At 39.1% G+C, this 4,883-nt stretch overlaps 1 long non-coding RNA gene across 1 annotated transcript; it reads left to right on the forward strand.

Annotated features, from left to right (window-relative positions):
- Window positions 1-669: 669 nt before the first annotated feature.
- Window positions 670-4,883, forward strand: LOC138060602 (uncharacterized). Its single transcript, XR_011134390.1, has 3 exons — window positions 670-2,314; window positions 3,414-3,508; window positions 4,789-4,883. It is a non-coding gene; the product is annotated as an uncharacterized lncRNA (long non-coding RNA).

A 4,883-nucleotide genomic window follows, 5' to 3' on the forward strand; every position in this document is an offset into this window, starting at 1 on the left:
TGTCGTTTATTTCCCTGCTGTTGTTGACTGCTGCCAGGTGTGGCTAAAGTAGGAACAGCGGATGGAGTCTTGCTTGCATCCACAGACGAGGGTGCTGTAGAGGCTGCTGAACTGGCTCTTGCTTGCTTCTGCTGTCTCTCTCTCATCATTAGCTCTCGTTGTTGTTCAACATGCATCTGATAAAACAACCAAAAGTTCTGTTATCTGCAGCACAGGTTTCATTAAAGTTCCCCAACCTTAAGTAAACATACTTTCCCCATTAAATGCACTGCCATCATCATCATCATATCTTGCCGCTCCGTCTCTCGAGCCAACAGTGTGTGTGAGCACACTGTTAAACTCAACAAAACCAAAAGTAGTTTGTCCCGTGGCTAAGGTGGTGAGAAGCATGGATTTATCAGAGAGATGATGTCAGAAATTGTTTTACAATGCAAAAACTCCTACATGTGGCTTGGCCACCGGACAAGCCACTTCCAATCTTGTAAAGTGAACTGCCCCACATTGATGAGTAAAATCGTCTGGTGTTACACAGAGTAAAATCTATTAAGTCTCACTCTTTTTTTATGGTGGTTTCAAATTTGACTTTTGCAAAGTGGTGAGAGCCATGGATTTACATTTATCAGGGAGATGATTTCACAATGCAAAAACTCCTTTAAAACTCAAATGCAACGGAGTTCATGACATCATGTCAGGGCTACACTCATGTTTCTCACTGGCTTGGCCACCGGACGAGCGACTTCCAATCTTGTCAGCTCTATACAACGTGTACAGCATGTTAGAACAGAAATATATTAAAATAGTTAACCCATTGACCCCTGAACTGCCCCCCATCGGCGAATAAAATCGTCTGCTGTTACACAGAGTAAAATCTAGTAAGTCTCACTCCAAGGAGTCAATGGGTTAATGTAAAAAATATAATATACTTTACAGTGGTTTCAAATTTGACTTTTGCAAAGTAAAAAAAAAAAAAACCCAAAGAAACCGGAATGTTATTTTTTAAAACAAAAGGGTGTATGCAACCTGACTGAGTCAATAAGTTTATGTAAAAAATAGGTACGCAATGCGTACATGTCAATGGGTTAATTTGACTTTAGCAAAGAAAAAAAATGCTCAAAGGTGTAACCTGACTGCATTTTGAAAAATCAAGACTAAAGAGGCGTCTAACCTCTAACTCTCTTTTGAGGTTAATGATACTCTCACTTAAAGCATCTGAGGGTGAAGATTGCGAGGTACTTGATCCAGCCTGCGGAACATAAGATGGGGCAGAACAAGGTGGCACCATGCCTGTCGAAGGTGTCTCTGGACTGGAAGGAGGTTGAAAAGCAATGACCCACCAAGGAGAACCAAGAAGTTTACAGGTCACACTCTACAGTGAACATCACTCTAAATCCTCATACTGTACACCATACATGTACATGTATATATATCCTGATACCGTTTGCACTTGATTATTAATCTTCCAGTTTTCCCCTTTACATTCCAAAAAGGATCAAATTGAAACATTTTTGAAAACTTCAGCAAAAATCGCAACCATGTAATATTTTGTTCTTAATCTGTGTAGCATTGACATACGGCATGCATGAATGGCAGCCAATAAATTATTCCTTTGTCCTGCGAGATCTTAAACTGCAAGAATTAAAGCCACCAGTGGTAAACCAACAGTGCCTTGTTTACACATTTACGTGTAAATGTGACCTGTGTGATGCAGATTACGTTGATTTCACACGCCGGCACCAACATCTACGTGTTGCTGAACATAAAGGCTGGTCCTCATGCCTTGGCAACCATTTCCGCGACGAACACCTTTTAGCTCTAAAGGACCTTAGCAAGAATTGTAGTGTGTTAAAGAAATGCACAAGCAAGTTTGACTGCCTCGTTTATGAAATGTTTTTTACTAATGAACTGAGACCAAGTCATTCAATTTGTGCTGAGGTTTTTAAATAGTTCCCCCATGTTTTTATTGTTTTAATGCTCCTTTTTTACGACTATCACTACCAGGTGAGGGCTTCAACAAACCACCCTCATGCCAAACAGCTCGTGTAATAGTTTTGAAGTACTTTTTATAAACGGGCAGTTGTGTTCTATGGGTTTTAAGGCATGAGGCGAAGCCGAACGGTCTTTGGCCTGATAAAAAAAAAAACGACCTGCGCCGGTGTTTATTGAACGGCTTCAAAATCAATCCACAAAGAGCAGTTGCCGGAGATAATGGAATCTTTATTGTTTTGAAAGCGAGTGGTGTAGAAGCCGTGAGACACAGGAGGCCACATCAAGGGAAAAGATCGAAAGTCTAGCGGTGAAACAAGCAGCGAGGATGGTAAATTTTTGCAATTGTTTTTTTTTTTTTCGTTGTCGAGGATCTTATCTGTTTGAAAGAAATTCCGTTCTCTGATGGGTCTTAACGCAACCATTTTGAATCAGAAGTAAATGTCTTTGAACGGATGTGACGTCGCATACACAGCCAATTTCGATATATTAAACTTCAGCTTAAACAATGAAAATTGTTTCGAGGCTCTAGGGAATAATAACCACGATTTGTATGAGTTCCCCAGAGCCTCGAGGTGATGTATTTTGTCTAATGCCCCATGTTTTGAAGGTGTTTAGTTAAACACAGTTTCAAAGTGTTTTTTTCACGTACACTGATTTTTGTTGACTACCAATTTAGCATATGTCAAAGCATGTATTTAAACTCACCTGAATCTCATGTAAAGGCCAGTCCTTCATTTTTCTCTGCCTGATTTCATTTTATTAAACCAAGGTTTATTAAACATGTCTTGTTGGTGTGAATGGGGTCTAAGACTGAATTTTAGTGTATCGAAATTGGGCTATAGACCACTTTCATAAATTGCGACCGATTTGATATTCTATTGTATTTATGCAGGAACCCATGACCCGGAGCCTACAACTCTACTGTGTTCGTGTAAGGGCTTTTTCGCAGACCGATTTATTTTTAGATTGAATTTCCCGCGAATGAGACTCCCACAGGAGCCCGATGACCAATAACAAGAACTAAAGCTGACGTCATAGGGTCACCGAACCGGAACTGCCTTTGTTTTTTGACCTAATTCGCGGGAAGGCTAATCTAAAAATAAACCTACTTGTGAAAACGCCGTTTCACAGACGCTGTATGGAAGTTGCACGCTCCAGATGGGCTCCTGATTTATGTTAATTGGACCTACTGGCCTGATTTTCGTTAACATATTCTTTTGAAATTTGCGCATTGCAACGAGGCTAGAAAGGCTTATCAGCATTAAAACAAAAGAATATTTTGTTGGGCCGCCATTATGAAAAAGGTCTATTACATAACATAGAATCGCACTCTTTTCAATTGACGTCACGCCCTGATTTATTATTGGATTATTTAGTCCTATAGTGCTTTGTATAACGTGTTACGATCAATGTTTATGCTATTACAGGGATGGCGCAGTAGTGATATCGTTTTCCTTCTACCAGTGTGGCCTGGGTTCGACTCCCAGGGTAAAGTTTGATTTTCTCCCCCTTGCACAGAGAGGTATGTAATAGCACGTTTCATATATAACAATGTTTCTCGTGTCGTCACCCATTGTTATTAATATGCCAACCAGAACCTAAGTGGCTGTTGAAACAATGACTTCTTTTGTTCTGTGATTGGCAAATTTGAATATCAAAAGAAATATCACGTCAATGTTTGTGAACAAGAAAGGTCACTATTCTCTATCTCACATTCACCTATTGCGGGACATTATACGAACTTGCAAATGACTAGTTCAAGAAGGCAGTTTGATAGTGCAGATTGTAGAACAAGTGCAGCGTAATCGAGTGGTCATGGGTTCGAATCCCCTTCAAGACTGGATTTTTATGGGCTTCTTTGCAGCTACTCAAGTTGTTTTGTATTTCAGCCTGTAAAGAGAATTTTTGTTTGGAAGTCATATTCTGTTTACAGTATAGAACAGTATATAGTTGTATATAGTTGTAAAAGCATTGGAACTTGACCAAACGTCAGAGTATTCATTGCAAGGGATGAAGTAGTTTAGTGTTATGACATAGTTGATTATTGAAAATTCTCTGCGCTGATTGGTTGTCCTTGAGGTGATTATTACGCGAAAAAATAGCTGCAAGCCGTTTTGTCGAGGTGACAGACGGACGAATTAATTGTTTTAAAGAAAATCTTATTTTTCAAAGAATCACTTATGTAATTATACTAAAACAATTATTCACCTGAGGCTCGGTGAATGATTGTTAAATATCAACTCAAATCTAAAATCGCTGAATCATGGGAGAGATATCCAGATAAACTGACAATTATTTGTTTAAATAAATGGGGTAAGTACATCGGTAACTATCGCGATTGATTCCTGGTGTTAATGAAAATAAAAGATCACTGATAACAACAATAATAAGGCATAGAGGTTCCCCAATAAATTTTCTGGAGCAGATTCACAGCCACCTTTAATTAAACTTGCAAATTGTAAAGGCGGCTATGAATCCACTCCAGAGAACTCCTTTTAACTTTGCAGAGAGTTTCATCTTAGCTTGTTAATCACTTTCCTGAAATAAAAATTGGAAGTCACCGTTTTTGGGATATAAGGGTTTAAAGGGAAAATATAGGGCATTTTTAGGAGTGTGTCTTGTTATGGAATAGGTGTTTAATGTTGGTGTCTCATACGGAACCAAAACGTTGCCGTTACATGGAACAGTTGGGTAGATTCAATCCTTCCAAATGGTACAGTTTGTTGAAACTGTTAAAACTGGTTCGAGCCTCCTTATAGGTTGTTTCATCAGCTGCTCTGATCACTATTTGTTATTTTTCAGGGTCAGGGAGTGATAGCGGCTGCAGTAATGTGGACTAGATAACTTTGCTTAAGCTCAACTGGATCCATTTAACAATCTTTCTCGGTGAATTTAAT

This window comes from Montipora capricornis, chromosome 8 (genome assembly GCF_036669925.1).
Source record: "Montipora capricornis isolate CH-2021 chromosome 8, ASM3666992v2, whole genome shotgun sequence".
Classification (NCBI taxonomy): Eukaryota; Metazoa; Cnidaria; class Anthozoa; order Scleractinia; family Acroporidae; genus Montipora; species Montipora capricornis.